This window comes from Sipha flava, unplaced genomic scaffold (genome assembly GCF_003268045.1).
Source record: "Sipha flava isolate LNK unplaced genomic scaffold, YSA_version1 211_pilon_pilon, whole genome shotgun sequence".
Classification (NCBI taxonomy): domain Eukaryota; kingdom Metazoa; phylum Arthropoda; class Insecta; order Hemiptera; family Aphididae; genus Sipha; species Sipha flava.
The window spans coordinates 582,262-596,774 of NW_020272824.1; positions in this window are offsets into that span (position 1 = coordinate 582,262).

The following is a 14,513-nucleotide window of genomic DNA, read 5'->3' on the forward strand; positions in this document are numbered from 1 at the left end:
ATAAAATATAAATACGCAGAAAAAAAACATACGTTCTTGTTGTTGGAACAATTTCGTCGAAGTATGCAAAAAAGATTTTCTAATACCTTAAAAATATACCCAGGTTCAAATAATTATTCGTCAAAAATACAATAAAATAAAATCTGTTTTAAGGGCAGAAATATCACGTTTACTCGACCTGGATGCAGTTCGGACAGTTTAATTCAGATGGGTCATCTGACGGAAAAAATGTAAACATAGCAACCGTCCGGGTCTCGGTTTAACCAAAAAAAAAAAAGGTAGGATTAGCTTTTCGGCTGTTTCCCGTGCGCGACTGTATTAATCGAAAAACAACGAATGCAACGAAACCGGTCGTACATCGTTTCTCGTGCAAGTAGTATACGTTCGTCCGAAGCTAATGCTTGGTCGGCGGAAGCGACTGTTGTTTTCTAGGCGCGCGGACGGATGCGCAAACTGGTACGCACCAACGGTCGGAGATAGTTTCGGGAAAGCGGAAATATTCCGTTCCGACCGCGACCTGGTGAAAAATGGAGACGCGTCGCCGACCGGAGGGGTTGTTTCCGAAAAGGGGTATTGTATTGAGCGCAGTGGTATCGCCGAGAAGCGTACTTTTTGCGGACCTCGCGCTTCTGATTTTTTTTTTCTCGTACACCGTAGTCACCCCGCGTGTAACGCAATTATTCCACTGATTTCCCGTTCACCGCTGGCCGGACGAACGCGACGTGTTTCCGGGTGAAAACTATACATTAGCCGAGACGGTATCGCGATTGCAATAAAAAAACCACGGAAACATTTGCGCGGGACATATAATATACGACAATAATATTCGCAGTGGACTCAAGAACCTTTTGTTTTCCGTTTTCTGATCCTCCAAAAATAACACCGCACAAGGCACGTTGGCCAATCATACTGTTACGTAACGTACGGTGTTTTGACGCGCGCTGTTTGTTCCGCCGCGACTTGAGCGACGCGAACGTCTACTGTATTACAATCGGTTCAATATAATGTACATTATAATATTTATCACCGTTAGTATTTTTAATTAAAAACCACGGACGACTTTGTTCCATTGGATTGATATTATCATCGTAACGATATAGTTTCAATTTGAATAGTTTTGAAAGCGTAAGAAGTTATTATAATATTATTTTTATTATTACTGTACATCGAGTTATACTAACTGTCCATGCGTATAGTGTACCGCAGTAGTTTTTTTTCGTAGCGTTTAATTAATAATAAGTCAAACGCCGGATTTTATCAAAATAATTAACCAGAGTAAACGACGTGTAGACACACCAATAATGCATACAGTTGGATTATGATCATGGCCGTCACCACACACAATTATATTATTTTTGTCATCAGTTTATATTGATGTTCACCAAATCACTATGTGTACCATAACGATGTGTTGTTAGAGTTTTATGGACGAGAATAAAATGTTTTTGTTTAATTAATTCATATTATTAGATTACAACATTACATTTGTCAGCATCCTAGATAATTTTGAAATCCCAATAAAAATGTTTGAAATGTAGTTGAATAGTTCTGTATGAATATGTATTTTCATTTATAACAAAAAAAAAAAAAAAAAGCAAACCTCTCAAGTTCCAAGCATATCTATATTTGTATTATTTAAAAATATTTTTCTTTTTTTAAAAAAAACCCATTTGCCAAAATGTGTAATTTACAAGATAAAAAAGGTAATACGATAACAGAACGTATTGTTAAACCTTTGTTGGCCCAGCGAAGCATTGGATCGTATACGTTTTACAATTATGACTAGTTGACCCTTCGACTAGTCACGTTCGTCCGATCAAATTTCACACAAATTAAGTGGATTATCATAGTTTTTTTATTTTTGATTTATCTCGATATTTTTGGTCTCAAGTTTGTCGGGTATTGTTAAATTCGTAAATTCCTACGTTCTCAAAAATGTACGAGGGTGAGAAGAGAAAAAAACACCAAATGTCCACTTACTACCTATACAACGATTAAACAAGATATCCAGGTACATTAACACATAACCAACCGTATATTATTCCAAACAATACACGTTTTAGCGTGTATTCAATAACCCGCACATGGTTTTTTTCATTTTATACTGCGAAAAGTATGGCGGTAGTCAGATAGTAAACGGTGTATTTGAAAGTTGTTCGCAGTTCATAGATGCAGTGGCGGCAAAAGCACGGAAACCAAAAATCTGATATTAACGCCTTCTATATAATATGGTATGTAATACTACAATACAAGCGATAAACTGATAAACTGGAAACACAAAAAAAAACTTCAGAAAAAGCGTGCTTATCAAGACACATAACCTTATTTCTAGACTTGAAGACTTTGAATGAAAAACTTATGACGAAGAATCTACGCATAACGTATGTATTCACTACACAAAATCAGACGGTTATTTCCTTCCATGGCTTTAATCTGTTTACGGTGTGATTTTTTTTTATCGTTACACGAACTAGTAGTGATAATTTATGCATTTTTTTAACAAAACATATTTTCATTTTTCATTTACCCCCAGTGTTTACGGAAACAAGTAAAATTTTAATTTTATATCGTGTTCGTTTTTTAAAATGTGTATATTTGTTTCAGCCCCGAAATAGAATGTATTCTTCTAAAAAATATAAAAAAAAGTATAAAAATCGAATATCGAATCAATAAGTTAATTTATTATTTATAATTACTTTAAGTATTATTATGACGAACAAATTTAAGTGGTAATGGGGCTTCTGTAAAATATTACTCCTCTCGACTTAAAATACTTATGAATTATTATTAACCACTTCGGTATCCTATATTTTTCTATCAACATTTCACAATTACATATTGCTTCAGAATATGAAGCAGAAAAAAAAGTTGTTGGTGTGAAACTTTGGAATTGATCTACTATGCAATAAGGTTATCTGAAAAAATTGAATAATTTATAAAAATATAGTTTTATAAACACATCACTGATCAAACGTGTCTTTATTTTAAAACATTTCGAGTATAGAGTGTTTTATTGTATAGATTTCAAATTTATATTGAAAAAATAAAATTTTCAAAATGCACATGTGGACTCTGGAGACAAGGTTATAACATTTGAAAAATTGCTTCGCGTCTATATAATATGTATGTATAAACTTTACATATTATTAAAACAACCTACGTATATCTAATTTATTATAATTTTACGAACTAAGAGTAGGTGTACGAGTAGAACCTATTAAGAATACTAAACGTGTAATCAATACATCTTAATTGCAAACTCGCTCGTATTTTATGTTATCTCAACGCGCTCGATTGATACAAAAAAAAATTTAAAAAAAAAATTAAAGAACACAGTCAACAATATAACTTTCATAAAACCTATTTATAGATGAAAAATTTGATTATGACGGTACAAAGAACCCCGATCTGATGAGGCTCGCTTACATTTTCGAAAAATATTGTATAAATGAATGTACTTGCTTGGAAAGACTCGGGCACAATCACACCACGGGGTACAGTTCGCTGCAGGAATATACGTCATCAGTAGATTATCTCATGCATAGGTGAAGGCTAATCAATGCGATCTAGTCCGTTTCCAGAGTTCGAATACACATGAAAATCCCATGCAATTTTTTCTGACATTTATGATTAACATTCCATATAGGAATAAAATGTTAAGTAAATATAATCGGCAAATGTTGCACAACAATACGGTGTGATTATACGATTAAACAATCATTTCTATTTTTATGAAGCTTAATAGTTCGTTTGTTTACACAAAGATAACGGAAAAATTACACTTGAACGAATACTTATTAAAATTGTACCTGTATAATATTACGAATACACTTTGAGAAAGAATTAAAAATATAGTTGTGAACACTTACCGTGATCTGTTACATATGAGTCGATTGAAGGTGTGATGTCAAGTCGAAGTTGAAGTTCAATCGTGTCAGACGGATGGTCGATTTTTTGTCGTCTTGGGTACGTAAGTTAAACTAAATATAGGTTTTACAATATAAGAGGCGAAAAAGGAACTGAAGTCGTTCGATTGAATCTACACATTATCATGCAGTAACTTTAGTAAAAATATTTTCTTTATTTTCTATTGATCAAAAATGAAACAATGTCGTCTATAAATTTAATTTCTACTACATAGAATAAAATGAACGAAATTTTATATTGCTTTTTTTGTTTATATTGCTATGTTCTTTTAAATCAAATATCGCGTGATGAACTCAATTTGAAATGAACTTATGAAACATATAAAATAGATATAGAATTTTCAAATATTTTCAAATTTTTAAACACATATATACCTATATATTTCATCTAAATTACATTTTTAAATTTTTTTTATTAATAATAAAGAAAAAATCAACTCAAAAATAAAAAAAGAAACATTAAACCTCTTTTAAAGGATTAATTTAATAATTTACTAATTCTAAATGATTTATTAGTCCAACCTAAAAACAACAAACAGCTGCATTTCAAATCACGGCGTGGTCGAACGATGAGAAATTACGTTAACGCTGTCGCATATCAATTGTGTATCGGTCGTGACGACACCGACGAGCGATTTATTCGCTGCATCACTACGACCAAACAAAATCTCCGCGTTGGCCTGGAAATGGAACGTACCGAATGGCGCTAGACAATCGGGTGAAAAGAAAATCGAAACGTAAAAGCAACGACGACGAATAGTTCCACTTGGTCCGAGTTCGTAGCGCTTTTTTTCCATGCATTAAACGCGAACGACGGGATTACGAAAACGATTTGCACGGATTTGGCCGGACCGAACCAGATTCGTACCGGTTTTGTATCGCGACACGTAGAACTGTGGGAGCATTCAAGTTATACGTCAGCACATTTTTTACCATTTTGAGCTCCATCGCCCCCCTTGTCAACGTACGCTACGCAGTGACTACTCCCCCTTTCCTATATTACGTCAACGTTTCTTGTAGACATCCCTCTGAACTATTTGATCTCATTGATAAAATTAATTTCTTCGACTATCAAAACAAATATAATACAAATAATAAAATGGGGAATTTTTCGAGCGTTATTTTGAATTTCCATAGATATGATACTGACATCAAGATCTAACCCTCCCCCTTCCCCCGCGTAAGGTATGCGTATCGTCAGATTCCTCGAACCCCCGTCCTCACACCGGTCTGCCGACATAGTACTTGAACGCTCCCCGTTACGTCGTGATAAGATGAAAACCGTAAGATCTGTGTCGACCGATGCTACGAAACGAACAAGACACGTGATTAACTACGCGCCGTCGCCTCGCCCGTTGATGCGGCCACGATAGTAAACCGAACGTACACCAACGAGTAATAACCTCTTATCCACCAATCCGTAGGCGGACATTTGGTTGAATTTTTGGGGGGGCTACAATAATTCAATGTAAAATAACCCACATTAATAACCCCTTTACCATGCACAAGTAAAACTGATTACTATTAAAAATATAGATATGTTTAAATTGTATTAAAAAAAAGATACTAAACAACGTATATTTAAAAATAATTAATATTTTATTTTAATGACAAATATCTATTTGTATCAGCAAAGATATTCAAAATATCATCGCTTTTTATATTTTTCGATGTATTTTTTTTAATATATAGTATTGAAAGATCGCTGAACCTATCATGAACCAACGATGTCCTTAGAAAAGTTTTATTTTTTTTCATTGGAATGAAACTTCTTTCGCGAGTAGCCGAACTAATTGGTATTGTTAATGCTATTGTAAATAGATTTTTATTATTTCTTATTTTACGATTTTCAAAAAAACGAACAGATAATTATAAAAACAACGAATAACATTTCTAACAAAGTTTTAATTTTGAGGGGGCTATTAAAATATTCGGGAAGCTATCCCCTCCCCCCGATTTCAATCTATGGGTAGACCGTTATTAGTTTTTCCGTTTTCCGTAAACACCGCGCACAACCGTCTTCACGAGAATCATGGCGATGGACCCGTGTCGTCGGATGTCCGTTTCGCGACACGCTAAACGTACCATGTGTTTCGCACCGTTAACAACGTACGCCCGTAAAAGTATCCGCGAAGAAAAAACAAACTCGTCCAGTTCGCGTTGAAATAAAACGACAATAAAAAGCAAATACTCAAGGGCGGATTAACGCCGAAGCCTCTGTTCGGTTGAGTTCTAAGTCTTGTTAGGGATGACGGCGCTGACAATGACGCCTCAGATAAAATGTATTACTTCCGTTCGGACAAATGACTACCACCGAGTTATCGTTAAAATCTTAATGAATATTATTATTATTATTATCACCGTCCATGCTTTTGACATCGGAAGAAACGAAATGTCCAGTAATGAATGTTACCATTTTTAGTATATGCTTTTAACTGAAGGGTCTAACATTTTATCTTTTATGAAAACATTTAAATAATTACTATGATTTTTTTCCCAATTTAGATTTGGTTTGGAGAATATGCTTGTTTATTGTGCTTGTAAATGGTAAAGGAGAACTTTTTTGGCTCTCAAATACATAGAATGCTGTTCGAGGTCTACAATTACATCAACCTGATTAAATGTGTTATTTCTTTTAAATATAGAAAATTCACTTCTTTAAAACTCGTATTATTTTTATATAATAACTGAGCATTTTCATTAAAAAAAATGTTTAGAGAATATAAGTTTAATGTATTCACGTTCTGTTTTTAATTTTGACAAAATTAAGTATTTTAACAAATTTTTGATATACATTTTATGTTAGAGATTGAGTTGTTATTCTATAAATATAAATCGTATCAACTAAAAACATTTACTAATTATTTATTTTCTATTTACTAACTTATATTAGTGTTTTATAGAAATTTTATCATTTTTGAAATGTTTTAATAATATTCGTGCGATTAAGGGCATTTGAAATTTTCGATTAAAACATAAACGTACCTACTCTTTTATTAAATTTTATTCTACTAGTATATAAACATTATGAAACGTCTATAGAAATATAAGCTGATCGACCCTATTTTTATTACTGAGAATTGCTTTTCTGTTAGCCATGGTACATCAGTTTCAAGTTTAGAAGATCAATAAGGATGTACAGCAATATTATTTTCATTCGTCCTGGTATCACACACGACTAAAACGTCTCCCCCGTTTTTTTTTTTTTTTAGAAGGTTTTAAAAATAAATAAGCTGCTTTTTTTAGGATTTCAGTTCTTTTTTTTGTTTCACTTTCAATTCTATTTTCAAAGTTTTATACACCGAAAAAATCTTAACTCTAGAGATGACGAAGTGAAAGGTACCGACCGATGAGCATTATTCAATATCGACAATCGCGGTTCTTAAAACAGATGATCCGATGATCCTTGAGTATTAAACCATTGCGGTGTGACCAAATTGAATTTCTACCCCTAGCTCATACATGAGCGCGTGTAATGCAGACATATGGGCGAGTGCACGCTACCATATTATAGTCGTCCGCGTAAATAATAATACAATATTATAATGCGGAGTGTGCGATTCGGATGTATTATTTGTGTATGTGCCGTGCACGTTCGCATATAATAACACAAATAATGTTCACGACATATACACGTGAGCGCGCTGTACATAACGCGTACTATAATATATAGGTACTTTCCTAAGCGGTACTCTGCGCACGTAAACCCGTACACGAGAAGATCGTAAAAGTAAATTTTCTTCAGAGCACTTTTGCAGACTCCGGCGGTGGTATAATAATATAATTACCGCATTATTCAAAATATAACGTCAAAAACTATACGCAGGTGCTGGCGGTGGCGGCTGAGCAAAAAGAGACGCGCGACCGACGACGTAAGTACCGAAAAAGCCGATGTAGGTGATCATTAACTAGGGTGAATACCACACATACACACACACGTACAAACGAGCGTATTTCCTTCGCAATCCTCAGCATCCTGGTTGCTGGTGGCGATTACGCGGGATGGAACATCGCCGTGTATAAGAAATCCTGTCGTATTAATTAACGCGGCCAATTAAAATACCAGCTAAGCGTCCGCAGTTTGTTTGAACAAGAGCGAATAATATATTACCCTGCCCTGTGCGCGCGAATATTTATCATAACGTTATACGGCCTATACGGTGTGCGCGTTGCGGTGTAAACAGCGGTGCGGTTCACGGTTGTAGTCGAAAAACGTGACGCGCTGCGTGTCCCTGTGCACCCGATAGCCCGCGAAAGGGTTGGACGCCAGTGGTATGGTACGGATATTATCTGAGAAAGTACGGTGATAGTAGAGCGGCATAGATAATCGATAATCGATTCGTCCCGATCGAATTCCAATCCTTAGTGGTACGGATCGATGATGCGTGCACATTCGACGATCCGTAATAACGCGCGAGCACCAGAGGCATTTTTAATCGCGTTACTGTGTATATTACCATTACGAAAGAGTCCGCCGCTGAAAAATCCATTAAAACGAAACGAAATTAAACGAAAATATATGCGCCCATATGCGTGTATTACATTTTACCGAGTCGTCTTGATGTGGGTATTTCGTGAGGACATCGCCTCTCTGCAAATTGGATGGTAGTACAATAGTACTACCTCTCGGCCAATATACGGTTCCCTAGGATCGACTGAAACAACAAAAGCTGCGTAAAATCGTATTTATTATCACGCATTAAGTTTTACAAAGGTATTACAGATCTAGGTAGTGACAAGATCAACCTCAAGCATCTATCTCGAGTGATAATAAAGTGCAGGCAATCATTGCTATAATTGGTATACATAAACCTATATAGGTCGTGGACAACATGTGATTCTTTGCCGAAAATTCCTTTTATTGTACGTTATCGTTATTTCAGATGTACGACTTACAGGAATCCTCAATTGGTCGATTATTACTTTCAACCGCGTATCGATCCGTCGAGAGGACGATGCGGAAATCGATGATAGTAACATCAGTCACCTTTGGGTGGGGAGCTTGGGCAAGTGAATCGGATTTGAATTGGAATAAGAACTCATTACTGCACTCAAAGATTATACAATATGAATATAATCCCTTATAGATGTAGAGTACAAAAGTGAACAGAAATAAAGATTTGATCGAATTTATTATTTTTAAATGGTAACGGTTTTTATGACGCTGGAGTACCAAAACGCAACAGCGAAAGTATAAGTTATTTTTATTAATTTAACCATATAGACGGTAAAGAAGTATATTATATTCGGAGACGGATTTATCTTTTTTACGGCTGTAGACACCAACAATTTTCCGCCCCTATAATAGACGAAGAAGTTATATTATCCCTTCCAAAATACCTAATCAAAATATTAAATATATTGACGTATGTTAGGTACATTCATTTGAATTTTTAGATTATTAATCAGTCTACTTTGAAAAAATGTCAATTGATGTCCACTAATTTTTTTTATAAAAACAGATTTTCATAATAAAAGCATAGTATTAATAACATTCAATCGAATTAGTAATACAGTGTAGCAGTGTGGGTGTTTATTTTTCCCCGAAATTCCGACGACAACATATTAACAAAATGTACACATTATTATACAATTATTTTTCGTAAGTATAAAGAAATTCAAATTCCAATTTTTTTTCTTTTCATACGTTTGATGTTTTTTAATAGAACACTACAGAATTTGCCACCCTAGGCAGTTGCCTGATGGAAAATCCGCCTCTGATTGCACTCGTACGCAACGATAAAATAAAATAATAACCATTGGGAGATAAGCGATCCACCAAACGCCTTCCGGTCCCACTATAGTTAACCACTGGCTGCAGTCGGGTCGAATAATATGCATTTCGACTAGAGCGTTTTATTACATTTCTAGGACACAATATAATATCTACTACAACTATTCAACACGCTGATTTATTATTATTTTATATACACATATATATATATATATAATACAAACCTTGTCCGATATTAACGAACTTCCTAACGATACTATACTTTTCAACGTTCCAAACACGTGGTGTTGACGATAAATTATTACTACCTAAATTTTTTCCCATAATAACGATATTGCATACCATACGCGTACTTGTGTACCTGTATACACGCACGTATCTAAATGTGTTTCTATGCGCATGTTATGTGTTCGAATAATGCATGGAACGTAATAGAACTCGAATTGCTTGTATTTATATTTTATTTTTTTCGCTCGCGAATAAAAGTTATGTATACGTTATGAGAAAAATGTTAAAGTTATGCTGCTAGCGTATACACAACGACAAACAATGCTTTCCATGCTTTTTATGGACGATAAACAGACTTGATGTTTCAGCTAGAGAAAGAAAAAAAACCTGTTAATATTGTAGAATATAAAACACAAACGCATATAATTTCTCTAAAAACTCTTCCAATATTTATCAATCAGATGTGATGGACATAGACAATAAATATACAGAAAATAATTTTCTTATTCGATTAATACTTTATTACGTGCATGGTTTCTCGGATACGTGGTGTGATCTTTTCAAAACCTGTTAACGTTTCCTTTCGTTCTGACAAATAAATCAATGATCTATTTAGTTCTATCGTTTTGCTTACAAAATCATAACGGTCTTAATTCTCGACATAATTCATTTGCCATTAATGAATATTATAATGTTTAAATAAAACTCATTTAATATTATTTGGGAAAAAATAATGTATCATGAGTATAATGCTTCAAGAATAAATTTGATCAAGTACCACGATGGTTCGAAATTTGAAAAAATTAATTAATTTATCTGATTATTATATTTTTTTACAATTTTCTGATCATTTGTTGAACTTATTCTACATACTTTTGAATTAACGGCGCCTCTAAGCCTTGTTGTATCTCGTCATGCGAGATGGCTTAGACTAAATGGAAATATTTCGACCGATATATTATGTCTCGCAGTTGTTAGATAAAAACAATTGAAAATCATAACAATTCGTATTTATTTATCGAATTCAAAACATTCGAAACAGCGATGTAGAGATAATTTAGTTTTGTCATTAGGTTTGAAAAAACTACTTACTTAAGTACTACGATATCACGTTTGTATGTTTAATGCAAATTACGAATGAAAATATTAAGGTTGCGATTGGTTACGACGAATAAATACAATTTCGTGTTTAGGGTTTGGTCGCAGAAAAGTTTTTGAACCCTTTAATAAATCCTTACTAAACGATGCATTTTAAAGCGTGCGTGTTTCCGATGGATGGATTATCTGAAATGCCTAAAGCTATAATATATTTAATTAAATTACCGTCAGTCTGATTAACACGGAAATTTACGTTTCTCATTATAATTTATTATAAATACGTATAAATAAATATATACATATAATATAATATATTGTAATAAATATACAATCAAAATATGCATGTATTTACACGATACACATAAATAACAAACACATTATGTGTTGTTTTTCTACTGTTCAGGAAACAATTACCGTGCCGATTAATAAATCGCGCGCGTTTCAATGAAAGAAATCTGCCATTCGCAGTACATGAACTGTGATGTTCTACACTCCTTTGCGCGGCACTCTGTTAACAACATTGTTTTGCGTACGCGTTTTAATTTTAATTATTTATGAACGCTATAAGTACATACGCGCGTTTTACTGGAATTGTTTTAAAATAAAATAATATAAAAAACTATACACGTTAACCTATGTTTACCTTTCGGTTAATTGTTTACGTACAAACACAGATGTGTTAGCGACGAGTTTGCAGATTTTGCGTTATACATTTTCCGGACAAAGCGACGGAATTCACTTTTTTTCTCTCACCATCACCACCACCACCACCACCACCACTAGTGCTTTACACTGATTATTATTAATTTTCTCAAAAGCCGTTCCGGGCACAACACACGCGAGATGATTTATAGAACGCACACTCGGATATGCGACGGTGTTGTGCAAAGTCCGAGTTCGTGATTTCCGTCCTTCCGGCTTTGTGTCCCGACGGCCGGAGTATTTGTATACAAGCACACACTGTATATATCACGCGGAGCAGCTCACGCGGTCGACGGCGCAAATAAATCATATGACGACGACGACGACGACGACGGCGACGACAACGACGCTAAAAGGAACAAGAAAAAGAGAGAGTGAGAGAGTGAGAAAGATAAAGAGAGAAAGAGAGAGAGAGAGAAAAATAAAGAGAGAGAAATAGATAGTGAGAAGAAAGGGTATTAAATTTTAAGGTGATAAACCCCGGTCGGACGTTGTGTTTGGACCCGTTTCCGAAGCTCCAAACGACGAAAATTTACATGCTGAAATGTATATACATATAACGTATAATACGTGAAGACTACATTATTATTATAATTATACTCTCGTCGTTCGGCAGGACGGACAACAACAATGGTCGTGGTTGTACTCCTTCTACTCCACCACCAGCAGCATCTTCAACCAACAGCAGCGGCAGTAGTATTAATTCTCCCAAACCGATATTGTGAGCGGCCATTGTTCACTGGCCACAATTTGCATAATAAACAACTGCGCGCGCGTTTTGGACGTAAGGCGGATTCCTCGCGATATATTTATATATAATATTTTATATACAATATACACGTATAGTATGTACACGCGAGTTTCTGCAACAGACGACTTTATAACTATAATAATAATAATAATACAGTATAAATCATGTACGACAATTCGTTAAATACTACACACACCCTTATTCATGTACATATACACAATAAGGAAATATATATCAGGTAGGTCCTTAAAGAGGTCAAAAAAATATACCAAATATTTAAATTAACGGAGTTGGAATTTTATACGGTACGTTCTAAAATAATTATGATAAATTTTGAGTGTGATAAATTCACCTTATCACGTGCCTTAAAATGGTTGAAGTTTGACAATAAGGGGGATTGATTTTTGGTTTTTTGTGTTTATTTTATCAAATTTTAAGCATAAAAACATATTGATCAGAATATTTATCGTTTTCTCGAAGAAGTCTAAGAAAAGTTTATTCATATTTTTTATTTAAAATTTCACGGCTAAACCCTGGAAATTGTTTGTGATAATCTTGAACAACCTGAAAAAGTTTAATATGTTTTAATTATCATTAATCTTATACGAGTAGGTATCATATAATTATTTTATACTTGTAGTAAAAATTGTTCTTGATCTTCATTTTTAGTTAATTTCTTGTGGTATTCTTCCATAAGTCTAACCCCACGTTTTTTTTTATAAAATAATCGTCTGCTAGGTTTTTTAAATTTTTGTGAAAATTTTCAAATGTAGAGTATATTTTAAAATAATCTAAATTGTTCCAGTTATTTTTAAAACGTTTGGATAGTAGTATATCTGGACTAAAAGGCTTGTAATATAATTTCAAAAATATGATGACGACATGCAAAAAATAAAATGTATATATAATATATATATGGGTGTATGTATGTATGTTTATGTATCTTACCCGACTAAAAAATTTTATCTGGGTATTATAATATGTTATTTTCAAATAATAACAAAACACTAGGAATAGACACACATCGACTAGGAATAGAAAATATAAATTTACAAATACGTAACGGACCTGTACTACATTACACTATAAATTTTATTGTCCATGTAGCTGCCGATGCAGATGATTTGTGCTCGTTTTTAACGCGAGAGCAATAATGCGCGCCGGTGTTTAGAGTTTACACACTTGTGCGATTTCAATTGTTCTTTAACCCTCTATTAACAACAATACGTTATGCATACTTTGGTTTTTTTTTAATCGCTACTGCAGTGTTATTTTTTACGCGTGCCAACGTATGTAATGTCGTATTCGTTTCCGCAGCGGCGCAAAATCGTTACGCTCTCAGATGAGATGCACATCTGCAGAGACGGGATGAACAATACAATATTATTATTTAATCGCGCGAACGCTACACTACAGCGATGGATGAAGCAGATCGCTCGGCGTACGAATATTATACGATGTGCTGGATTTTAGTCTTGGGTGTATCAAATTTTAGTCTGAAAATAAAAAAACTGACCTAAGTCTGATGTATTTTTTCAATATGCGATGAAATAATTAAAACAACATGATCGCGAATGAGTTAAAAAATAAAACAATATCCAAGAAACAATTGTATGTTTTGGTTCACACTTTTATAAAAATTAGTTGAATACTTAACCAATATTTAATAATAAATTATATAATTATAATATAGTAAATGTATATAGCTAACAAAATCCAAGACCTGCAACTGAGAAGCCTAAATAAAATATCAGCCTAAGACCCCGGTGCATCGCACCTCCTTTAAATCCGGAACTGATTATATGTTTACCGATATATATTGTATAGTTGTTATTAATTAATATTATAGCTGTATAATATAAACCGATACTTATTGATATTAATTTGATACATACGTAATGCATTACACATTTTCGCTGACACCTTATCGTCTAAAAATATACTCGAAAAATTATATTCACTGTATATTATACGTATTCCATTATTGTTCGTTTACAAATTACTCACACGCACTGATACAATTTCATGTGATATAAACGCGTTGCAGCTTTACACTGTATACTCATTACGTTCA